The 26792-nt window shown below is 47.7% G+C and overlaps 1 pseudogene across 1 annotated transcript; it reads right to left on the bottom strand.

Moving 5' to 3' along the window:
* Positions 1 to 11300: 11300 nt before the first annotated feature.
* LOC123129573 (probable serine/threonine-protein kinase WNK9) lies at positions 11301 to 22922 on the bottom strand (annotated as a pseudogene). Its single transcript, XR_006463678.1, has 9 exons — positions 22861 to 22922; positions 22137 to 22357; positions 21808 to 21965; positions 21421 to 21718; positions 21190 to 21343; positions 18087 to 18205; positions 17916 to 17992; positions 16985 to 17451; positions 11301 to 16885 (listed from the first exon to the last, which is right to left on the bottom strand). The product of XR_006463678.1 is annotated as a probable serine/threonine-protein kinase WNK9 (transcript).
* Between the last annotated feature and the right edge of the window lie 3870 nt (positions 22923 to 26792).

Here is a 26792-nt window from a genome sequence, read left to right as displayed (position 1 = left end):
CAGGACCGCCGCCCACCCCCGAGGAAGCTCACCGGGGAGTCCAACTGCGCCGCCGTCGTCGTCCAGCCGGCGGGACGCCTGGAAACCGAGCAGCCCGCCCACCTGCCACCGCCGCTGCGCCTCCGCCCTACCAGCCGTGGCCACAACAGAGGCGGACGGCCGCAGCCCACGGCGCTCCCGGCCCGCGCCGCCTGGGCCCAGATCTGGCCACACGCCGACAGGGTCAACGCCGCCGGAGCCCACCGCGCCCCACCACGCCTCAGCCCCTTCACGCCGCCACCCGCAGCCCGCATCTCCGCCGCCTGCTGCTGCTGCCGCGCCGCCGTGCCCCGAGGAAAGCGCTGCGCCGCCACCCGATCTTGGGGATGAGTGATGAGGGGATTAAAGGAACAAAACCTTGTTTAGAAAAAGACATGGTTTTTTTTGCAAATATAGAAAAAGACATACACGGGCATGATCACGGACCCAAGAATATGCGGTTGTGCATTACATTATTAATCGCCCCAACGAATTTTGTGTCGATCCGATGGAGCTACGACGACGGGCTCAGGGGCAGACCTTCCTGCACTCGTCCGCGGTGTCCTAACAAGGGTTATCGGGCAGCGTTGCACAGCAGTAGCATTTGTGGCCAAACACACCATCAGTGCATAAACTCTTTAGGCACAGCACCCCTGGATTAAGCTGAGGGAATTGCATAATCCATCATTTATTGGGGCTAGTGTTGCACAGAACACCTACTATACGGGTTTGTTGCAGAAAACACCACATATTGGTGTAATACATTGCAACTAGATCTAATCTAGTGTTTGGATACATTGACATAATTTTATACAGATGGGTCCTACTTATAAGTGCACATGTGGCAATAAAAACCGGTCACATCAGCCAACATATTAGATCGTCATTATCTCCCAAACCTGTGATCCAATTGAGCCGAAACTTTCTCAAATTAGTATTGAATACATGTAGTATTTACTGGAATTGTTTCTCATTTTCCTAAAAAAATGTCAAAAATTGAACCAAAAAATTGTACGGGCTAACCAAAACTTTCATTATCTTCAACCCATTGATCCAAATGGGGTAAAACTTTCCCAGAATGGTACTGTAGACATGTGAAATTCACTGGAATTTTTCATATTTTCTGAAATTGTTAAAATTTGAACCAAAATTTAAATGAAACAAGTTCGGCATGTGATCACTAGCACCAAAAACATGGTAGATATTGTTGCCATTAGATTTTAGCATCCAAGTATTCGCTATATGGCCACTACAGCAAACTAGTTGTCATGTGGCCAATACAACCATCACAAAATAATATGACTAGTCTTGCATACTTGGTCTGGAGGAGGCGCTCCAGCTCTCTGTGGCCGGCAATTGCATCTACCCGTCACTGCCGCCGCCATCGCTACCAGCACCACATACACCCACGCGGGCACCGCCCACAGTCACCGAGACATACGCAGTGGCAGGGCATCGTGCGGGAGGGTCGGCACACCACTGGTGTGGCTCGGTGCATCGAAGGAGGAGGCGGCCTACCTTGAGCAGCGGCGCTGCCGCACGCTAGAGGAGAAGTGGACTGGTCGGAGCACCGCATGCGACACGAGCGCGGAGAGGAGGAGCACCGATAGCACTAGCCGCGCGAGGAGGAGGAGTGGCGGAAGCAGGAGGAGGCAAGCGGCGCCAGGCAGCCATGGCGTAGTAGCAGACGTCGGAGGAGGCCGCGCTCGCGGCCTACCAGACAGCGTTCCCCTGGGCACAGCCGCCAAAGTTCTTTGACTTTACCTGCTCCAACGATGAGGATGACGCTTACGGCTGTGGGCGAGAACTGCTGTGAGGCTTTTCGTTTTTATTATGTTTTATTATATTTAGTTATGTTTGAAGGGGACTTTGGCCAGCGGTTTTAATGTTTAATCATGTATTATTAATATTCTTGTTTTAAATTTAAATATTTTTTGTGCCTATTTAGTTTTTCTAAGACCACGCGGACAAATGCGTCGGCCACGGTGGGTGCACCAACCGACCCAAAAAACCCGAACATGCATGTCTGCTCGGCCGACCCAAACGGATAAAAATCACATTCCTTTGCATCAGCCGGTTAGAATTGACTTACAAGCGGGATCCATTTGTCTAAAATTATGTTAATATAGCTAAACACTAGATTAGACCTATCTGCAATGTATTACACCAATATGTGGTGTTTTCTGCAACAAACCTGTATAGTAGGTGTTTTGTGCAACACTAGCCTCAATAAGTGGTGGTTCGTGCAATTCCCTCGGATTAAGCTTGATGCCGCCCACGTCTTCGGCCAGGTCACGACCACCTGATCTCGCAACACCCATAAAGGAGTAAAACGCATCAGATAATTTCAAGGCATACATACGAAGGAGCTGACGAGATACATGTACTATATAAAAACATGCGATGGATAATAGTGTGTATACATACAGTGCGCGGTGTATGCGTAGCATCCGAGGAGCATGAGGAGTAGAATCGCGACTGCTTTCGCATTCATCTGGCCGCCGTTGCACGCCATGGTTACCTATTTTTCTTTTCGATGGATGGTTAGATAGATCTGATGTAGTGCTCGACCCAAGTCCTTGCATCCATTATTTATAGAGATGACCAAGCAGAATAGGATCATCACCCAATTAATTGGTAATTATAACTTGCTAAATATAAACAGATCCACCAGTACGAAGGTGCCGTTGATTTTGTTAAAAGAAATGGAATGTACTCACAATTAAGGGTATCTCCAGTCGTTGGCCTCTCAGGAGGGGTAAAAAATCGCCCCCTGGGGACGCACGGGCGCTAAATCGCGCATTGGGGGCGTGATGCCCTCCAGTCGCAGCCCCCCACGGATTTTTAAAATGTTTAAATTCGGCGCAAACACAACGCAAACACGGGCGACTTCGTTCAAATTTAAACATATTTTACAAAAAGAAAAAGAAAAAAAAAAACTACCGCGGGCTACCCCGCCGTCTCCCTCGCCGTCCTCCCACGCGGTTCTACATGCGGATGAGGTTGTAGAACCATGTGTAGTCACCGCCGCCGCCGCCGTCGTCGTCGTCGTCGTCGCCCCCGCCGACGCCTCCGCCATCCCTGCTGCATCCCTTCGCCGGTTGGCGCGGCGGGTTGGACGGTCCGGGGGCGTCGTCGTCGTCGTCGCTGTAGAGGACCACGACGCCGTGCTCGTCCTCGCGCCCACGCTTGCGGGCGGCGATCTCCTCCAGGGCCCGGCGCTGCCGGACCATCCCGTCGCGGAGGTAGTCGTCCCGCGCCCACCGCAGGGCATCCTTGTCGGAGAAGCCACGCCGGGCTACCTCCTCGTACTCCGCGGGGAGGCCGGGCTCCGGCTTAGGCTCGACGAGGACGAAGCGGCCGGTGGGGGAGGCGTTGTCGCCGATGCGGACGACGGAGCTGCGGGTGCGCGCGCTGACAGGCGTACCCTGGGGCTCCGGCTTGACGGGGCGGAGGTGGAGGCAGGGGGAGCCGCCGGACGAGGAGGAGGCTCCATGCGCCTCGGAGTCCAGGAGCTTCCCCGGCGGCGTGGGAAGGACGGAGGAGCGGGGTACTCGAGGCGTGGCGTGTTGCCGCCCTCGATGTACTCGAGGACGGCCTCCAACGTGCGCCCGGGCACGCCCCACCACCGACGCCGGCCGACGGCGTTGAGCCTGCCGGAGGGCTCGACGCCGTTGGTGGCCTCGAGCTGCTCGGCGTGACGGCGGCGGAAATAGGCTCCCAGAGCGGGCTGTCGGGGACGTACCGTGGCCCCTCCCTCGCCGCACGCGGCAGGGACGAGCGGATGCGTGCGATCTCCGCATGCCGCGCCGCGCCGGTGGGTATCGGGGGCACCGGCACACCGCCTGCGCTGATCCTCCACGCCCCGGGCACCCGCATGTCCGGCGGGACCGGGTACTCGGCCTTGAAAAGGAGGCGAGCCTCGTTCTCGTGAATATGGCGGTGGCCGAAGCCGTTCGCCGTCGCCTGGGAAGCGCTCGGCCATGGGTGTGATGAACTGGAGACGGCGAGAGAGAGGAGAGGGAGGAACAACGACGGCGAGAGAGTGCGAGTCGCCGAGTGCGTTGGGGCGCGTCTTATATAGGCCGAGGCGCCGCCCGTGCGCGAGCCGTCGTGAGTACGCGTGGCGGGCGAGGGAGGACGAGGGACGCGCGTCATCCGGTCTTCACTGCGCCGCCCTTGAGGCATCAATGACGCAGGCTGACCGGCGCGGCAGCGCGGCAGCTTTGGCATTGATTCGCCGCGGGAAACGAAGCGATGAGGACGACGGAGGGGCGAGAAGAGGGTAGAGTCGCTGACGCGGCGGGCCCGCGGCTGTTTCGCGCCAAAACAGTTCGCCCCGACGCCCCCGGGTGCCCCCAGCGCGCCGGGTTCGGCCTGGGTCCGCCGGCGCTGTTTTCGGCCCAAGCCGGCGCGGCGCGGCTGGAGATGCCCTAATGAAACCTTTCTTTTGTCTTTGCCATACTTTTTTATGGGTTTTTTTAAAGCACCAAAGCTTTATTACTCAACGGTGGCTAGGCATATCACCCAAGACACAAGCGCCCACAAGGGCGGGTACATCTGACTCGCACTGCATACAGTGGTTAGGGATACACACACGTCCAAGATTTGCTAACTCATGAGCTACTGAATTGGCACTCCTTCTACAAACAGAGATCGAGAATTTTGAAAACCAGAGTTTAAGCTGATATTTCATATCCTCAATCACCGCTGCGCACGCCGAGGAATCCACCTTTCCCAGGTCGAGAGCTTCTGCTAGAAGTTGTGAATCGGTTTCAAACTCCACCCTGACCATGCCTAGCTCTGCTGCAATGTTAATCGCATGAGACATAGCTTGGGTTTCAGCAGCGAAAGCATCATGCACATAATCTTGGCACCCTGCCCGGGCGCATAGCAGGTGGCCTTCAGGTGAGCGCACCGCGACCCCCCAGCCAGCATGGCTCTGCCCCGGAGAAAAAGAGTCGTCGACGTTAATCTTGTACTCACCATTGACTGGGGGTCGCCACTTGTCAGGGGAAGGCTTCGGTGCAGTAGCCACAAAAATCTGCATGAACTCGATGACGCTGCTTCTAGCTCTTCTAGCCAACTCGTCAGCTGCAGCAGGTAGATTCCCTTCTCGGAGTTTGTTCCGGTTGGTCCACCATAACCACCAATAGGTAAGCACCAAGAGGCGCTTTCTTACATCCAACCCCCATAGGAAATCCATGGTTGCATGCACACCCGTTATACGCTCAAGGGCACGACGCTCCCCCTCCATGGCCAGCTCTCTCCATCCACCCTTGACCATTTTACACTTAATGAACAGGTGGGCCCCGTCTTCATCTGCATTGCCGCAAAACAGGCATTTTGTATCAGCAATTGGAATACCTCGCCGAGCCACATTCATCCTGAGAGCAAGAGAATCATGCTGGACGCGCCAAGTGAACATCTGAATAGTTTCTGGACAAGGGAGCTTCCATATCCGTTTCCACGATTCATCATCAACTCTATCGAGCCCACCTGGGTTTGTGTTGCTACCACCCACGCCTCCGTTCATCCTTGTCTTTTCTAGCTGGCCAAACAATTTGTATGCCGATTTAACTGAATGGATGCCTTTACTGTCATAATGCCACGCGATGAAATCTTGCGCCCCCTCTCTCAACGGGATCTGGAGAATGTGTTTAACATCATCAGGCCAGAACGTGTCCCTTACTAGCCGCTCGTCCCACTGGCCCGTTAACGGATCTATGAGATCGCAGACTCTTTCCAGGAGATTAGGGCCCCGAGTTGTGATGACCCGGCGCGACCAGGGCCTAGGTATCCATGGATCCAACCAGATGTTGACCTGAGTGCCATCCCCAATCCTCCATATATATCCTTCCCGAAAAAGTTGGAGCCCATGCAGCAGGCTTCTCCATGAGTAGGAGATACCATCTCTCGGGGCAGCTTCGAGGAGTTGATCATCCGGGTAGTACCGAGCACGCAACAGTTGAGCACATAAGGAATTCAGGTACTGGACTAGACGCCAAATTTGTCTGGACAGCATGGCGATGTTAAACCCGTACATATCCCGGAAACCAAGCCCACCCTGGGATTTTGGCAGTGTAAGGGTCTTCCATCCGATCCAGTGGGTGGTGCTCTCCTTGTCTTGCTGACTCCACCAATAGTTCCCGAGCATCGAGCTGAGTTCTCCGCAGAAAGATTTGGTAAGGTCAAAACACGACATAGCAAAGGTGGGTATAGCTTGGGCAACAGTAGTAACTAAGGTATCCTTCCCCGCCTTTGCAATAAGCCGTTCCTTCCAACCATAAACCCGGCCTGCCATAGCTCCCTTAACGAAAGCAAAGGCTTTCTTCCGTGACTTGCCCACATGCACTGGCAGGCCCAGGTACTTGTCATTCCACTCTTCGCTTTGGATTTGCAGAGAGTTCTTTACAGCAGTTCTAACCCCAGCTTCTGTATTTGGGCTGAACATCACGGCGGACTTCTCGAGATTTATGCATTGTCCCGAGCATGCCTCATAGAGATCAAGCACCCTACGCAGCTCATAGGCCTCCTCCTGCTTAGCTCTCAGAAGGAGAAGAGAATCGTCTGCGAAAAGCAAGTGTGACACCACGGGAGCCCCCTGAAAGATTCTGACTCCGCTAATCCTCCCCGCCGCCTCCGCGTCATGCAGCAAAGCCAAGAGTCCCTCTGCATAGATGACAAAAAGATAGGGCGAGGCGGGGTCTCCTTGCCGTAAGCCCCGGGATGGTGAGAACTATTCGGTCAGCTCCCCGTTCACCTTAATCTGGTGGCGGACAGAAGAGACACATGACATGACCAGGTCGATCCACCTAGCCCCGAAGCCAAGCTTGGTCAGCATGGCTCTGAGGAAATCCCATTCGACCCTGTCGTATGCTTTACTCATATCCGCCTTCACAGCTGCTATCCCTTCCTTCCCTCTCTTCTTATTTAGGAGGTAATGTGACATCTCATACGCCACTAAGACATTGTCTGTTATCATTCTCCCGGGGACAAAAGCGCTTTGGTTGGAGGAAATAATCTCTGGGAGAATGATCTTGAGACGATTAGCAATAACCTTGGAGACCAATTTGTATATCACATTGCATAAACTTATCGGCCGTAGATCTTTGATCCTGCTAGGGCATTTCACTTTAGGAATCAAGACCACAGTTGTGTCATTCCATCCCTCCGGCATGGCACCACCATTAAGAATAGCCATGACCTCCTCGATAACCTTCTCCCCCATAAAGTGCCAATGTTTCTTGTAGACCACCGAGGGCATACCGTCCGGCCCAGGGGCCTTAAAATCCCCAATGTGATCAAGGGCAGCTTTAATTTCCTCCCTGGTAACTTCTGCTTCCAGGATCGCCCTCATGGCAGCCGTGACACGGGGCTGCACTTTATCAATGAGCTCAGGGAGGCGGTTGACCCCAGCGGTGGTGAAAAGGTCCTGAAAAAAAGAGCAAACGTAGTTATTTAGTTCCTCCCCCTCCTTCACTTCCACCCCATCATCCTTCTTTAAATTCTTGATTCTATTCGCCTTCCGTTTCGCAGAAGCTACTGCCATGAAATACTTGGTGCTCTTGTTACCATCCTTCAGCCATGTAACATGTGAGTGTTGTCTCGCTTTGGTGTTCTTTTTGCCTTCCAGATCCTCGAGCAAACCTCGCAGCCTCCCTTCCTCCCTCACTTTTCCTTCCGAGACTGGTGCCCTCATACACCTCTCCAATGCTCTCCTAGTCTCACTCAGTCTTCCTTCTAGCTCTCCCGCCACCTCCTTACCCCATCTTCTCATCCTCCCCGCCACGTTTTTCATGACTGAGGCCACATCCCCCTGACCCAACATACAACCTTCTTCCCACGCCCCTGCACCTCCTCACTACACCCTTCTTCCTGGAGCCACCACGCTTCAAAACGAAAGCCGCAATCTCCTCCCACCTTCTTCCTGCTAGCACCCTTTGTAGAAACTATTACCGGTCGGTGGTCGGAGTGTCGTGGTGAGCCATTAAGAACTGTGAATTCCGGAAACCAATCGCACCACGTTGCATTTGTTGTCGCCCTGTCAGCCTTTCACAGATATAAGTGTCCGCCCTCTTACTGTGGTTCCTCCAAGTAAATCTATCCCCCTCGTACCCCAGATCACTTAGCTCACACGCCTCGAGAGCCTCTCTAAAGTTATCCATGCATTTTTGGCTCCGTTCAACACCACCAACCTTCTCATCACATGTGAGGATCTCGTTGAAGTCACCCACACAAAGCCAAGGGCGTCCGTGCTGGTGTTGCTGGCCGAGGATCTTCAACAGCCTCCATGTCTCCGCCTTACGCTCCGATTCAGACTCTCCATAGATTCCTGTGAGCCTCCAAACTCTACCATCTTCCTCCGTAATATCCACGTCAACATGCCTTTGCCATACTTGTACTAGCGAATATCGTTTTGGGTCTAAGGCCATGGAACCTGTTGACGATTTTTTTTTCTTTGCGGGAACGTGTAGAGGAACTCTTTTGCTGGGTCGCTGCAGGCATTTTGCCAGCCGAGGACGGGACTGGTTGATTTGATTGGACCGAACTTCTTTTTTTATCACGGTTGAACCCATTTTCTCTAAATGCTCATCTGCAACATGTTTATGGTAATACGTGATGGGCATGCACAACGGATTTCAATTAGAAGAGAAGGTCCATCTGGCTCGACAGTTCAACACGTCATAGTCGGACCATCTGGCTCTAGTCATCAGTGTTTGGGAAGAGGCGGATAGAAGGCCAAACATCCAACGCAGGTTTCGGTATGAGGAGATGTGGACGAGGCATGACGCATATGAAGCAATGGTGCAAGAGGCGTGGGAGGCGGACGGCCACAAGGCTGGCTGCATGCGGGAGTTAATGCAAAAGTTGCGTCAGGTGTCGGGCTGCATGCAGCTGTGGGGCAAGGAGGTTTTTGGTTCTCTGCGTATCTATATCTACTAGTAGACTGCCCGTGGGTTGCCATAGGCTAACAAAAAATATAAAAAAGATAAATATGTTAACAAAAATGTATATCTATACCAATATAAAAAGACCCAAAGGGATAGATTCAAACCATCTCGACCGTCAAATCATGTTATTTAGCGGTTCAAATCGCTTCAATGTTGAGCACCAGATACGTTTAACACTCTAATTACCCGCCATTGCTATTGGTTATAGACACGTTTTGACTCAATGATATCCCATGAAATCCGTCATGTAATTAATATCCTATCATTCCCGCGAAAAAAGCATTTGATATCTTACCAAATACCAACATGCAACAGATATATCTTACCTAATATAACATGCAACTAATATCCTATCTAATACTAGAAGAACGCCCGTGCGTTGCAACGGGGCCACATTAACTTTAAGAGTTCAATATTAATATTCTCATACATATCAATCATTCTTCTCCTTCCGTCTGCCACCGAGACAGGGACCTAGACTTTGTGCTGCTCTTATTGATTTCAAACCCAGACGAGATGGGGTGGTGGGAGGGGGGACGAAAAAACCCAGACAAAACAAAGGAGAAGGAGAGCCTCATCAGTAGCATCATGGTGAATTTCAAACCTAGCGTTGTGCTCCGCCCAACGAACATGGACGCCGCCGCCGGCGGCCCGGTGGAGCTCGAACCCGAGAGACTCTGCTGCTTGCTGGGAGGGGTCGGGGAGGGTCGGAGCACATGAGCATTGACGTGAAGACAGAGTAGGCCGGGGAGATTACTGTGCACGCCGCACAGCGACTTGGACCTCGGAGGGCCTTAGCTCTGTCAGGAGGAGGTCCCGAGTTCTTGCCGAGGACAGCCTGACGGGGGAGACGCACGGCCGCTCGCGCTGCCCGCAACGCGACCACGCCCTGCCCTAGGGTTCTGCGACGGCGGCAGCGTCGTCCACAGCCACACCCTCTCTGAGTCCTGCCCTGAACTGGGGTTCCGAGATGGCGGCGGTGGCGGAGGTCTCTGAGGTTGGAGAGGGGCAAGATGTAGGACGGCGGAGGCTGGAGCCTGGAGCGATGGCGGCGTTTCGGGATTGCAGGCAGGGGGACGTGCGAGGTGAGTGTTTTTTTCACCGGTTTATGTTGTGTTGCCTGCACGGATATATAGGAGAACAAATAGGTGGATTATAATTCCTTCCATTGTATAAGTGCTGGGAAAGGAAGCGAGGGACAAAAATCAATCGAGGGGCCTTTAAGAGTAGAGATTAGTTAATTGGATTTTTCTTTAAAGTCTGTTATTTGTTTTCTTAAAATTTATTATATGTTTCCTAAATCAAATTGCATTGATGGGATGGATCGATTGATTTGGATAGTCTATTATTTGTTTCCTTCACATTCATTATATGTTTCCTAAAGCAAATTGCATTGATGAGATGGATCGTTTGATTTGGATGGATCGATTGATTTGTTTCCTTAAAATTGGATTTTTTTAAAGTCTGTTATTTGTTTCCTTAAAATTTATTATATGTTTCCTAAATCAAATTGTATTGATGGGATGGATCGATTGATTTAGATAGTCTATTATTTGTTTCCTTCACATCCATTATATGTTTCCTAAAGCAAATTGCATTGATGAGATGGATCGTTTGATTTGGATGGATCGATTGATTTGTTTCCTTAAAATTGAATTTTTCTTTAAAGTCTGTTATTTGTTTCCTTAAAATTTATTATATGTTTCCTAAATCAAATTGCATTGATGGGAGGGTGACGCATGGAAAGTTATGATCCGTTAAGATTTTTTTCGTTGTGTGAGAGGGTGACGCGAAACTAAACCGGTGGGGTAGGGGAGGGACGAAAAAAACCAGCGAAATGAAACGGGTGGGAGGTGGGAGGAAGTACCAAAGAAGTACCAAAAAAACCAGGTGAGGTGGGACGAAAAAAAACCTGGAAGCGAGACTACCAACTGCTCCATTAGGAGTAGAGATAAACGTGCATTGCACGTACATTATTACTAGTACAAAAAGAAATGTCATGTAGGAGTCATACATTGATATGAACTGATATGAATCAATGTTCTAAATAGCGGGGGCCCTCCATATCAGCTATTGTGACTGCTATAGACCGCTATACCCAGCTATTTTGCAAGTTTAGCGGGTTAATCCATTGTCTCTCGCTTATCAGCTATTGTGACGCTATAGACCGCTATACCCAGCTATTTTGCAAGTTTAGCAGGTTATGCCATTGTCTCTCGCTGATCAAACCGTTATAGACACGCTATAGCTGGCCTATAGCGGGCTATTTAAAACTTTGATATGAATAGTCATTAAATATCAATTCAGCACAACTGACAATCTATCATCTGCTCCAAAATTAACACATGTGCTTATCATACATCAATCTATTCAGGAGTGTTACATTATCAGACAATTTGTTGGGCACATGGTAGCTATATAAATAGTCCAGATCTCATGTTGACAGAAATTAGCAATGCTCACACCTACATACGAAATCGGCCTGAGACAATTTTCTAGCTTCTTTCTATTTTTACAGTGTCACATGCAGAATTTCCAAAGATTGAACTTCTTAATAATGACGTGCCTTCACGTCCATGTAGGAACTTTATGGTCGATCCGGCCAATAAATTGCTCCGATGCTGGCGAGAAATCTTCCATTCGAGCTTCCATCGCCCCTCCGCCGCACAGATCTGGCAATCTCCACTCACTCCCCTCATAGGCGGCAACTGCTTGATATGCTAAGACACTCATTGCCGTCCCCACCCACTCCCCTCATAGGAACATTGAACCGTAAAAACATTATCAGCGTATTAGGCTTCCATCATGAGTTATATCTTCGCTTCTATGAACACATCAAGACATAAAACTTCTGTGTTTGGTAAGAAAATTAAGCAGATATGAAGGTAAAATGAAATCATCAATATAATTCCCGCATACACTACTACATGGAACAGACATGAAATGTCGTGGAAACTGCTGAAACTTACTTTTCTAGAACATAGAAAACAACAATACAAACTGTTCACTGCTGACTTGCACATACTTCGCAATTAGCAAACACGCTTCATCAAGTATGTAGATGCGGCGAACAGGAGCACATACTTGGACAGAGCATACCGCATGGGGGCGAGGCTCCAGACCAACACTCCCCCAACCCTCCAATTTTATTGGAGTACTTTGTATCTCATATATAGGTGCCGTTTATTCACACGTGTAGTACTATTTTTCGTTGACACGGATGATATCTTAAATAAAACTTCCTAGCCTATTACCTGAGATAAGATCCTTTTGTTCACATGTGCCAGGTACTTGCTTCTCACAAAATACAAAATCTGGAAGTAACTAAATTGTTGCATTTTATCAAGTTTATCTTCTTGGCAAATGGAAGCAAGCTGAGTATCAGGAGTGACACAAGAAATCAACAGCAGTACGTAAACCAAGACCTCAGGTAGGGGAGTGTTTCTGTCCGAGTACACGTACAAATCTCTCAGGAGAATATTGCAGTGAGATAAGCAAATAACAAATTATAAAGTTGACAAGCATGTTGGTTGATATTAAAAGAGAGTAATAAATAAACCAAGAAGTGACACTATTCTATGGTGTACCTAATCAAAGTTTCCCCTTAATTTATATATGTAACTGTAGAAAAATATTGACATCCACAAGAGATTACAAAAAGCAACAGGTCATACCTACATGTATTTGATTGGTTTCCCTGTTTTATTCACCTTCCCATTCTCCGCTAATCCTTCCTTCAAGTCTCCATCTTCTGACTGAATTTAATCAGATATGCAGCTCATGGATCCTCCTTTTCTTCCCCTACAAATTCACTGGTATCCAAGCAGCTCCATGCATGATAATGAAATAAACCGGAAGATATACTGGTAATACTATGAGAAAAGATTGTGGCTGTTCTACACCCATGGACATTGCACCCCAGGTACACACACAATCAAGAAAAAAAAATCAAAACATTCTGAAACTTTGCAGAATAATGACATGGCGCTTGCAGAATTATGAGCAAATGTTTTAGGTGCTTGCAAAATTATGTGGCCAAATGACATCTGAAGAGCTCTGTACAAAAAAAAAATCAAAGATTGTGCTCAAATATAAAATCTGAAACGTGGGTGCAGAGCAAGAGTTTGTATTTCATTTCATATGGAGATCATTCGATGTTATTTGGTGACCAAACTTTGAAAGTTTGTAAAACATTTTCTTATAATCAATTCCACGAAGTTTCAGATTTTTTTTATTGTTCAGTCTACAACTTTTCTTCTCCCTCCTCTATTTATTCAGTGATTACAATGCTAACTGAAAAACAGAAAAGCATGACATATCCGAGTTGTGAGTGCCGCCATCCTAGAACTCCTTGCACACCTCTCTGCATCGTCGCCGTGACCGTTGTGCCGTGCCATCCCATGATCCAATCATTGCGACGATCTATCCTAACAATCTAGGACATCGTCACAACTTGGTTTGTTTCTGCTAAAGTTTAACTGAAGAAAAAAAGCTGACGAAACTGAGTTCAAACAACTACAGCTACGACTCTAACAAAACTGAATATTCTGAATATTCCGACAGCAGCTGTTAACTCAGTAATCACAAGACCACCTTTCTAAGAAAATCAGGGTCCCAATAGACAAAAGCAAGCATGGAGACGAAGCTTAAATTTTAGAGGGACAACCCATACGTCTACCAGTGTTATACTATTATCAAATAGCAAAATTATGATGAAATTTGATTTCAATGTAGAAGCATATATATAGATTATTTAAAAACATGGCATCGCTATTGCGCATAGTTGAATGTAAGGTGGATTGGGTAAATCTCATGATATACTTCAGCCCATGGCCCATGTAGCCCCTTGTAGAGACCATTCATGGAGGGTCAAAATTCAACTTGTCGTTGAGCAGTCTTGGAACATGTTTAAGGTATACACATGAAGGCTGCCAAGCCCCAGCAAGACTTCCATGGCGCTGCTGTCAAGAAACGTGCCATCAGGGTCTGACACATGTTTCAGGAAGCAAGTGCTCATTTCTTTGCCAGGAAATTTATTTGATAGAAGCTCTATGCTGTAATAACTTTTGTTGCCTTGCCCTGAAACCGTTTCTTCTGTAGGGGCATAAATTGCAGTAAACTAAGATATGACACTCTTTACATGTAAGTGGTAGATTGCATAATCATATAAAGTATAGAAGAATTGAAGGTTAATGGACTTACATTGCCCTAGCAAAAATGTGTGCAAAACAGGAAACACAACCTGCTCAATTTTACTTAAAAATGAAGCAAAACAAAAATAGTTGTGATCCCAAGGCCAAAAGGCAATTTAAAAAATGGCATCTTAATAGCATAATATCGCTTACGAACATCTAATAGAGTGGAAACAGGTAGTTCGAAGGAACAATCTATATTTTTGTAGATTAATGAAATCACCGGTGCTCCTATGTAACAATTCTGAATTCAAAACCATATTGGAAAGGACACTTTGCCAAAATAAGGAGTAGTACCTAAATTCTCTATCTAAACACATGCACTTGGGATATAGCTCGCCATTGCTAAACACACACGCACCTGTAAACGCACGGGCATCCAGATAACAAAGATATGTCTTTTTTTCACAAAACAAATATTTCTCGCTTTCTCAATTGTAACCAAAGTTTCAGATCACGAGCGAAAACAGCGCGATCACGGCGCTATCGCGTGCTGGAAGCCTTCCCGCGAGGAGATCCCTTAAAAAACGCGATCTGCTGCTAACCGCGCGATCGCGCGCGAAACGACGCTATTTGACTTTGCTGTCGCTGCAAATTTGCGGTTATGGGCCGAAAGACTGAAACACAAGGCCCTAACAGACCAGAAATGGCCCAAATTTCACGATGGTATATAGCACCTCCTCCAGAAAACCTAGCTCGTGTCCCCCCATTCCCTTCTCTCACTCCCATCAAAAAGTTTGCGGCGGCTGCGCCGTTCTTCCCACCAGCGCCGACTGATGCTTCCTTGGAAGCCAGATTCGAATGCGGGGGAGGTGGAAAGGCGACCGACGACGAGGGGCCTCTGCACGCCGCCGCCTCTGCGACCACGATGACATCTTAGTCTCACTCTCACACGGTTCCAGCAGCCGGGGCAACCACATCGCCAGGGCAACCACATCGCCAGGAGGTACATGAGTCCTCCGATTCCATAGTTCATTGGTAGAATATTCAGACTTGTTTGTTGATTCAGATTGTAGGCTCTGGGAGGGATTCAGATTTGTTTGTTGATTGGAAGAAGAAGAAGATGATCCCTGTTACTCCTCAAGAAGATCTGCTCTCTGCTTCCTCTGCTTCAGAAAGTGACGACGACAACGAGGACACCGACATGAGTTCTGGTTCTGTCATGTGAGCTTGTGGGTTTCTCTATTAAGTTCCTTTTGGCGCTCATGATTCTATCCTTTCCTGTGTGCTTTTGACAAATGAATTCTGAAAACTTTGTGATGCATATAATGGACTATGGACATGCTGCTGTTGTTACTGAACGTAAGCGCCGAACTGTTGATGTTATGCTTGATGCAACTCTTGAATTTGTATTTCTATTTATCTGTTGAACTGCTGCAGATCTCTACTATACTTGTTATGTTCGAATTTATATTGAGAATCCTTTTTTTCTACTGAAAATACCCTGTTTTCTGAGAAAAACATGCACATGTATTAGTATGGATGTGTGATATACATGTGCAAATACTGTAGCCGCGAAATGGGTTAGCGGCCGCTATAGCCGGCGATAGCGGCTGTAGCGTTGGCACAGAGCCAGCCGCTAAATGCCTTAGCCCGCGATCTGAAACCTTGATTGTAACTACATTTACAAATGTAGAAGAAAAAGTGGGAGAAATACTGAAGATACTACAGTACAAGGATATTAGTGGTAGCACCGGCGGAGCTCTCGGTAGGGCGAGGCAGGGTGTCCGCCCAACCTTTATTTCCGGCAAACACGCTCGATCGACGGATGACAGGTGCAATAAGTCAATGAAAGGAAGAGTTCTCTTTGATGTTGGGTCGTGACTTGTGAGAAGGCTCCTTATTTGGGTCATGCCCTTGCCTGATGGCTGCACACACGTCACACACATGACGTACCGAACCAGTCATCACAAAGGTACGAACAGGAACAGCAGAACACAAACCACCAGCCCTGGCGCATGCCACGCGCGAACCCCAGCAGGCTAGCGGCTAGCAGCAGGCAGCAGGAGCGCTGGTGCCAGAGGCCAAGGTGGACGGTGAAGACGCACGCCCTGGCGCTAGAGGCTAGCAGCGAGGAAGTCTCACGTGCTGTAGTCTCGGCTGACCTACCTCGAAAAAATTTGGTCCTCCGCCACTGATGAGCGGTAGCATGCTGACTAAACAGCTCAAGAAATTCTAGTCCATTTTACCGGCATCTAAAACAGTAGTATTTGCCTATATCTTTTTTTTCCTGTTTATAACAATAGGAATTGTGAACGTATAGTCTTACCTTGGCTTTAAATATCCTGCGGCCATCAAACCCACTGCATATGTCTCAGTAGAACAACAATACACTACAGAAGAGTACTCTTGTATTATCTACTTAATCTAAAAACCATTCGATCTTCACTAAAACTGCTTTCTGAACTCCATTAATGTCATAACAAAAAGTCATGAGGGCGAACGAACCATGATGTGCTTACCATGGCAAAGAAGATGTCACGATAAGGCAAGCAAGATCTGAATTAGAAAGAACCCATCACGTACTGAAAATTCTTGAGTGTGAGAGCACACCTGCCACACACACGGGTAACGAAGATTGAGATCGACGCACCTGTGATGGCGTCCTCTATGGAGCCGATATTCCGGTCGTTGGACCTCGACGCGACCTTGTACGCCACCTGCTCTTCCAAATGAGATATCCCTCACGCCACCCCGCTGCAAATCGACCGCCCACCTAGCCTGTTACATGTGAAAAAAAGCTATGAGTGTGTCAATTCCTGTAGTATCTCTCAATATACAAGCAGCACTACATGTCTTTGCTTATGAAGTTATAAACACCTTTGTATTCGCTAAAAGATGATCATGATATTTCTATGACAGCTCAAAGTGCTGCCCGGCTGAGTGATGGCTGAGCTTGACCGGCGCGCCTCCAACAGTACCAGCGTCCAGACCTACACCTACCTCAGTGTGCCGGTTATCGGCAGAACCATCTCCCTCTACACGCCTTCCGCGGAAACACCGACGACCAATGGTTCAGATACCGGATCAAGAAGTACTGCTGGTCTCCATCATGTCGCTGCTGGGCTCGTGTTCGGTGCTGCTGGTGGGACAGTGGAAACTGTTTCATATTCAGCACCAACAGAGACATTTTGATGCAGACAAGTATGATGACAGTGGACAGGCAACATGGAGCCAGCAATTTGATGAGCATTTTTTACGGCCGCACTCCACTTTTCCATGTCTCTGCACTTCTCATTCTTGTTCCCACGTCCATATGGAGATCGTGGTTACCGGGTTGGGGTCTCCTACAAAAAAAAGAGTGAAAATGCATGCTACCATGAATACTGTCTTCAGTACAGAAAAGAACAAGCCTAATCCTTGTACATGCTATGGTGTCTTCCCAGGGCAAAGTTTATGTGCGAGCATCCATAACCGAGGTTAAACTGACCTACATAGTTGTCAATCAGCCCTGGGCGCTCTCAACTATAAGCTGAGGCTGCTTGACCAACTACATATTTCTCAGTCTTACAATTGATTGAAGTTTTAATAATATAACCACATTTTAGCCAAAATTCTGAACGGGATCTCAAAGTCCATCTGCTTGAAGCACACATGAAGGCAAAGTAGAACATGAAAAATAAGACACAAGGAATCAGGACAACCCTATCAATTTTGTCCGCATCAAGGACAAGGAGGGTTGCAACGACCAAGATCAGATGCTTTGAAGGCATGCAAGAGCTGTAGGGGTGAAAAGGGATCATGCTCATACCTGGTTTGAGAGTATCACCATCTGCCTGAGCCTTCTTCAACTCTGGTCATGGCCTGATTGAGCCTACTTTTCTTCATCTACATACAAAAGAGAAGAAATGGTTTGTTTACTTCAAGTAGTTGAATGAAAGATTAGAGAAAGGAATGAGGAGGCAGCCTCGATTGTGAAGACCTGTGGCAGGAATGGGGGCGGAGCGTGCTCATCAGTTGTCACGGCCATGCTGGCGGCGTGTGGGGATCCGAGGCGATGGCGGCGTCCTGGTGATCCGAGGCGACGGCGGCGGCGGCGTCCTGCCAGATCAAGGCAATTAAAACTATCACCAGATCATGAGTGTGTAAGACAATATATATGCTGTGTTAAACTGTAATTTTTCATGGCTTGCGAGCAATTCGCAGAACATCCATCGAACATTGCCATGGAGTTAGATATCTCCTACACCGTCAGATTTTTTAAATTTCATACTACCACCTCCAATTGATGATTCAGGCCCTGTTTGATAGCTCTGTATTTTCTAAGTATTTTGGAAATACTACAGTTTTTAGGATTACCATGGTTTTAGGCCCTGTTTGATAACAAAGTATTTTCTAAGTATTTTAAGAATACTGCAGTTTTTAAGATTACCATAGTTTTATTTGCAATGAGTTGTTTGGTTGCCTCTGATAATTGTGGTTTTCAAACTGCAGTATTTGCTAAACTGTAGTTTTTTCTCTGCATAAAAAAAAGAGCCCAAGACCTCTTTTTTTAAAACAGAGCAGCTGGAAAGAAGGGATGGGACGTCCTTATCGATCTTCTTCGCTCGATCTAAAACAGAGCCATCGCTCCCACGCCGCCGCCGTCGCCTTTGGAGATATCTCCCTCGGCAGCCATGGGGAAGGAAAGAGACGAGGATGGAGAGACCAAAGGTGAGTAGACTCTGCCCTTCGCCCTCCCTCTTCGCTCGTCCCACCTCTCCATGGTGATCGCCGGCCCCTTCCTCTGCAGTCTGCACGGCTGTGCCTTTCCTAACTATGGATGTCGTGCAGCTCCGCTCGAACTGTTCGTCTAGACTGCTAGCTGGATCTCTATGCTTATTAATTCAACTCCGCTCGAGCTGTTCGTATAGTCTGCTAGCTGGATCTCAATGCTTGTTAATTGAAGACTGCTCGAGCTGTTCGTCTAGTCTGCTAGCAGTCTTATCCAGGACTTGTATACATGTCTTTAGAATCAGATAGGTTCACTGTCCGACCTTGTATAGAATATGGTTTTGCTAGTTGCTGGTTAGCTGAATATTTGCTCTGGATCAGTCCCATTTTTAAACGATTGCTTTGGATAAGTCCAGTCATGAACTTGTATATGCATGAACAAATGACATACTAGATACTACTGGAGATGCAGGCCTAGAGCCTTGAATTCAAACTCCTCCCAAAGTTGGCTTTTAATGCAAATAAGAAACTCAGCTGCGGGTTTCTCTTGCCTTATTTATGCATAAATTTCAAACTGTAAGCACTGGGAATTGTTTGGTGATGGCACTATTATTTGTTCTCTCAGAAGTTGATTTGTGGAATAAGTCAGAGATTTTTTGGTTTCATGTTGTATCCTTATCAATTTTCCTGATGTTTGTTTTGATTCGAACACTTAAATTGATGCATTTTGTTTTCCATTTGCAGACAAAAAAACACGAGCATCATGGACCACTGCTCAACTTGACCTGCTCGTTTCTATGATGAAAGAGTATGCAGATGCTGCTAAATTTCGTGATCAGAATGTATACGGCTTCGATGATGGCCAACTCATCATCTTCTCGGTGTTTACGCTTCAAAAAATCCCCCCACATTGATGGAGCAACTAGGATGACTTACAGAGGATAGAGACGATCCAAATATCAAGTGAATGTGCCGAGCGTGGCCGCGCGATTCCAGTCCTGGCGCAGCTCTTCGTGCCCCTCGACAGTGACGGATGACTGGCCAACTACGCCACGTGGTGGGTCGCCACCTCCACGTGTAGCTCGGCTGCGCCTCAATGGTGACGCAATGAAGGCCAAGCCTCTCCGTCTGTGTGTAGCTTCACCACCAGATGAGTCACAGGTGAGGCCGTGCCTTGGGCGGTCTTTTTTGTATACACAAGATACCCGTTCGGTTGTTATGCAGGCTGATGGTTAGGGATATCCAGCTAGCTAGCTACAAAAGCTCAACAGAAATAGTATTCAACCGGTCAGCCGCTTGCACTGCTAACGGCTAGGTAGCGTGTTTGAACGCAACGGCTAGGCTAGACAACAATACTGTGTTTTGCGGCAACAACCAAACAGGTCACAGTAATCTCAATACTTCAATATACTTTGGTATATTAAAACTGTGGTATCTTGTACCCACTAACAAAAATACTGTGGTTTTCAATACTTCGATTTTTCTAATAATTTGCTACCAAACATAGCCTTAATTACTTTGAGGCCCTGTTTGATAGCAAAGTATTTTTTAAGTATTCTTAGAATACTGCAGTTTTTTTTACTTACCATGGTTTTATTTACAGTGACCTGTTTGGTTGGCCCTGTTTGATAGCAAAGTATTTTCTAAGTATTTTAAGAATACTACAGTTTTTCCAAATATCATAGTTTTATTTACTGTGACCTGTTTGGTTAGCACTAAATATTGTGTTATTAAAACTAGAGTATTCTCGAAACTGTAGTAATTTCTCTGCATAAAAAAAAGAACCCTGGACCTCTTTTTTCAAAACAGAGCAAGGGAAAGAAACGAGCTAGCTAGGCTGGGTACATACGTACCTTGTGGTGGATGGTTGGTACGTACCTTGCCTGTTCAGTTTTTGCATTCTCCTGTTCTTATGCACGCGTATGGTAAGGTAAGGGCCACCTAGCTAGCTGCCGGGAATAACGCACCAGAAATTGTAAAGAAGCCAGCTAGGCGTGTTTACCCTGCTAACGGTAAGCTATATGCTAGCTAGCTGCATGTGCATGGCAGATAGGTTGAATGCAACAGAAAAAATATTCGAACGGCCAGCTAGCTGCGCTTGTTTGCACTGCTAACACAATGGCTAGACAACAAAATTCACAGTGGTGTGCGACAACAACCAAACAGGTTCTATGTATTGTGAATACTTCAAAATATTGTGTTTTGATGAAACCATGGTATCTCATACCTACTGGCAAAATTACTTCAGTTTTGGATACTTCAGTTTATTTCACCATTTGCTAGTATTTCCAATACTGTGGTAAATTCTCTGTATAAAAAAAGAACCCTTGTCTTCTTCTTTTTTTAAAACAGAGCAAGCGAAAGAAAAGAACCCGTCGCTGGCTATTCTCAACAGACTCGTCTCGCTATCGAGCCATAGCCTCTGCCGCCGCCGCCACCGTCCAAAAGTGTCGACCATTTCCAGAGCCACAGAAAGGCTGGTATCTTGGTCCACATCGAACGGGAACTCGGCATTCTTAAAACAACCTGAAACAATTTGACGTGTCGGTGTAGGATGAAGTATCAAGTTCATCGAAAAGAGGTTTCTTGGGTGCTCTACTTACCACTGGGATCAGGAAATCTTAGCGATAAATTAACATGGTCGGTGACATGCATGTCGCCTTTTAGTGAGAATTCACCCTTCCATAGCATGAAACTGGCAGACTGCCGACCATCTTTAGTCACACTCGAGACCAGGGAGACTGAAATAGGAGGCGCTGGGATAGGCTTGTCTTTCTGGAGGAAACAGTTCTTCAAGAGCTCATTTGCACAAAGTCTTTCAGCTGCCGGAGCCAAACAGATTTCTGTGAAACCTCTTACTTCTGCATCTTCAACCTTGGATAGCACAGCTGGTTTTATACCCTATATAAAAAAGCATTGGAAGAAAATCAGTTGTTTGATAGATAATCTTTCAAAAAGGATGGGTACTTTGTGGACCCCAAAGCACTTACTTCACAAATTTTCTTGTATATCCATGGCTTGCCTTCGCATTCACTGTATGGTTATTCACATGTCACCATTTCAAGCATGCACATCCCAAATGAATATATATCCACCAACTCGTTGTAATTCCCAGTGAAGAGTTCTGGTGCCATAAACTCTAATGTGCCTGCATTTTGATGACACAACTCTTGTTAGTACAAGCCTTCCTAAAAATGTTATTTCTAAGACAAAGTACGCTGTGAGTGTGTCGTATCATTAAGAGTAAATCTACTGTAAACAGAATATATGTATACATTTCACACATCTGTAGCTGTTAGAAAAACACAATTCCACACACCTTCGATACTTCTCGTTTTCCGTTGATGCAAAAATGTCGCCAGACCAAAGTCGCCAATCTTCACTTGTCCATCATGACTGTTTATGAATATGTTGTCACACTTTAAATCCCTATGAATAATGGATGGTTCCTGACTCCGAAGATATTCCAGCCCTGTCAATATCTGTATTGCCCACCCTCTCATAGCCTTCATACCAACTTTATTGTGCTTCTTACGGAACCTGGTTATCATTCCAAATTGCAATGATCAGAATGTACTGAATGAAAGGGCGATAAGAGTGAACTCTATGCGTGGTTAAATTTCAATCAAACTTTCTCCACACAACAACAGACTCCAGCATGGTTGGTTACTAAGAAACCAATTCAATAAAGTACATCAACTTATAAACAGAAAGGGTAATCCATAACAGAATCAGGCAAAGCATTACGAACGAGGCGGACTGGAGTTTATATGCACATGACCTACATGTACGGGAATGTTTTCATTAGCATGCCTAGTCTAGAACATAAAAGGTGCAAGCCCATCCCTTTGCCGTAAGCATTCAAAATAACAAGCCTACTGTTCAACATTTTCTCCAGTAAAATACAGGTTGCCAGGCAGGTCATACTAACTCCACGGGTTACAAAATATACAGGCAATCCAATAATATAAACATCAAGAAGAAATCCTTAACGGGAAAGCAAGAAGAAATCGACCGATCTGGGACAATTCGAAGCAGCAGACCTTAACGGGGTTGAAGCAGCAGCCTTCCCCTCGTGCTCATCATCGCCTCCATGGCCTGCACACAGCCACCACCGTCACTCGGCCTGCTGCTGCTGCTGCTAAAACAACAACAACAGCAACCACCACCAATTAGCCTAGTAAATCCAAAAATCCAATTGTGATGAAAAAACATGTCCACATCATGTGACTGCTGCAAACTGGACCCTTTTTTCGATACGCACATGGCTGCTGCAATACAAGCACTCACAAGAAAGACATCTTGTAGTAGGAGGCAGGGAGGGTTGGAGCAGAGCATCTTCTCCATGGACCTCCTCTCTCTCCCACATGCCCTTGAATTCCTTGACACAATACAAGCAGACATCAGATGTTGGAGATGAAGAAGAAGACAAGGGTAGGGGAGGAGGGATTGGTACCTACCCTGGTCGAGGGGAGTTTCATCTCCATGGCATCGCACGGAGGGAAGCTCGACGATGGCGGGCGTCCTTGGAGGTTGAGGAAGAACCGGTCGTCCTCGAGCAGGACAAATTCATCCAGGAGACAGAGCTGCGCGTGGGGGCTGGGTAGACATCGGAGATGAACCGCCAGAAACCCGGAGTTGGAGGCGACTGAAGCCCTTGCCACCGGGGAGCGGCGAATCCAGCCGGATGGGTGGACGCAGCGGCGCGAGGCGAGCACAGGAGGAGTGTGATGCGCGCCGTCGGAATCAACCGGCCGAGATCTAGATGGGGCGGCGGAGAGAGAGTTGGGTGAGTGGGTGCGGGTGCGTGGAGAGGGCGGCGGTGGTTGGGTGGCGCCCGCGGAGGAGTGGTGAGGGGGCGTGACACCGGCGGCGGCGTATGGAACCCTAGCCCAGGTCCGCAATGAAGGCGGCGCCTCGTCTCATTCCTCGGCGGCGGCGGCTCGTCTCGGATCGGCGGCATTCCAGGGATCCGCGAGCGCGAGGGCGGCGGCGAAGGTATGGATGCGAGTGCGAGGGCAGCGGTGACCTGGAGGCGGCGGCTCCTCTCGTTCCCCGGCGGCGGCGGCGGCTCCTTTCGGGGCTGGGGTGTCGTTTGAGAGATGCAGCAAATCGAGATCTGATGAGCCTCGTTTTCTTACGTGCGGCCTGAGATAGGAAAGAAAACCAGACAAAAAAAACGACGAAAAAAAACCTACGAGAAAAAACCGAACAAAAATGGTGGGACGAGAATAAACCCGAAAGGGATACTACCAATTGAGACATTAGGAGTAGAGATACCAATATAAAAAGATCCAAAGAGGCAGATCTAATTAATTTCGGTCATCGAACTAAGTTAATCCAACGACTTAGACTACTCCAATGGCGAGCGTTAAACATGTTTAATGTGTAATTAATATCATATAAAATATTGCATTAATTATAAATTAACACACAAATAATAACATACCTAATATTCGCATGCAAATAATATATTCCAAAATATTAACGTGCGTTGCACGTGCGCATTTACTAGTACAAATTAAACAACTCAAAGCCAGCATGCAAGAGATTAAAGAAAATGAACCAACACCAGGGCGCATACCAAGGTTACGTGAAGTGAGCAATCAGCTGCATGAGCTCTATCTACGTGAAGAAATAATGCAAAGACAACAGTCCAGAGTAGACTAGCTGCGGGCAGATGATAAAATGTTTGCATCGGTCCGATGGATCCAGATGTTCGGATGATGAGGGCATGCGTGTGATGGCGAGGGACTTTTATGCTGAGCTGTTCACGTTGCAAGGAGCATCTAATATGGAAAGAATCTTAGACAATTTGGTTTGTGTGACGGATAATATGAATAACGAGCTCGGAGCTCCTATTGCTGATGACGAGATCGAGAGAGCCCTCTTCCAGGTGGGGCCTACCAAGGCTCCGGGGCAAGATGGGCTACCGGCACTTTTCTACCAACGACACTGGTCTTTGGTAAAGGAGGAAGTATGTAAGGCTGTGAGGGAGTTCTTGGGTGGAGGGGAGATTCCGGAAGGGTTTAATGACACTATCATAGTCCTGGCCCCGATGACAAAATCATCGAATTTGATGTCTCAATTCAGGCCCATTAGCCTAATGTAATGTTCTTTATAAAATTGCAGCAAAGTGTTGGGGAACACAGTAATTTAAAAAAAAAATCTGCGCACACGCAAGATCATGGTGATGCACAGCAAACGAGAGGGGAGAGTGTTGTCCATGTATCCTCGTAGACCGTAAGCAGAAGTGTTATGACAACGAGGTTGATGTAGTCGTACGTCTTCATGATCGACCGATTCTAGTACCGAAAGTACGGCACCTCCGCGATCTGCACACGTTCGGCTCGGTGACGTCCCACAAACTCACGATCCAACTGAGTGTCGAATGAGAGCGTCGTCAGCACGACGACGTGATGACGGTGATGATGATGCTACCGAAACAGGGCTTCGCCTAAGCACCGCTACGGTATGACCGAGGTGGATTATGGTGGAGGAGGGCACCGCACACGGCTAAGAAATCAATGATCAACTTGTGTCTATGGGGTGCCCCCCTCCCCCGTATATAAAGGAGTGGAGAAGGGGGAGGGCCGGCCCTCTACTATGGCGCGCCCTGGGGAGTCCTACTCCCATCGGGAGTAGGATTCCCCCCTTCTGTTGGGAAACGTAGTAATTTCAAAAAAATTCTACGCACACGCAAGATCATGATGATGCATAGCAACGAGAGAGGAGAGTGTTTGTCTACGTACCCTCGTAGACCGGCAACGGAAGCGTTGACACAAGGTAGAGGAAGTAGTCGTACGTCTTCCCGATCCGACCGATCCAAGTACCGAACGTACGGCACCGCCGAGTTCTACACACGTTCAACTCGGTGACGTCCCTCGAGCTCTGATCCAACAAAGTGTTGAGGGAGAGTTTCGTCAGCACGACGACATGATGACGGTGATGATGTTCTACCGACACAGGGCTTCGCCTAAGCACCGCTACGATATGACCGAGGTGGAATATGGTGGAAGGGGGCACCGCACACGACTAAGGAACGATCATAAAGATCAACTTGTGTGTCTATGCGGTGCCCCCCACCCTCGTATATAAAAGAAGTGGAGGAGGGGAAGAGGGCCGGCCCCTATGGCGCGCCCTGGAGGAGTCCTACTCCCACCGGGAGTAGGATTCCTTCCTTCCCTAGTTGGAGTAGGAGAGGAAGGGAAGGAGGAGTAGGAGAAAAGGAAAGGGGGCCGCACCCCCCAAACCTTCTCCAATTCGGCCTCCTGCCCAAAGGGGGCGCACCAGCCCCTTGTGGGCTGGTGTGCTTCCTTCTTATGGCCCATAAGGCCCATAACTTCTCCCGGGGGGGGTCCGGTAACCTCCCGGTACTCCAGAAAAATGCCTGAACCACTTGGAACCCTTCCGATGTCCAAACATAGTCATCCAATATATCAATCTTTACGTATCGACCATTTCGAGACTCCTCTTCATATCCCCGATCTCATCCGGGACTCTGAACAACCTTCGGTACGTCAAAACACAAAAACTCTTATTACGATCGTCACCGAACTTTAAACGTGCGGGCCCTACGGGTTCGAGAACTATGTAGACATGACCAAGACACGTCTCCGGTCAATAACCAATAGCGGAACCTGGATGCTCATATTGGCTCCCACATATTCTACGAAGATCTTTATCGGTCAAACCGCATAACAACATACGTTGTTCCCTTTGTCATTGGTATGTTACTTGCCCGAGATTCGATCGTCGGTATCTCAATACCTAGTTCAATCTCGTTACCGGCAAGTCTCTTTACTTGTTCCGTAACACATCATCTCGCAACTAACTCATTAGTTGCAATGCTTGCAAGGCTTATAGTGATGTGCATTACCGAGTGGGCCCAGAGATACCTCTCCGACAATTGAAGTGACAAATCCTAATCTCGAAATACGCCAACCCAACAAGAACCTTCGGAGACACCTGTAGA

The sequence above is a fragment of the Triticum aestivum genome, chromosome 6A (genome assembly GCF_018294505.1).
Source record: "Triticum aestivum cultivar Chinese Spring chromosome 6A, IWGSC CS RefSeq v2.1, whole genome shotgun sequence".
NCBI classification, from domain to species: domain Eukaryota; kingdom Viridiplantae; phylum Streptophyta; class Magnoliopsida; order Poales; family Poaceae; genus Triticum; species Triticum aestivum.
Note: the sequence above shows the minus strand (reverse complement) of the source record. Positions and strands in the feature narration are given on the sequence as shown.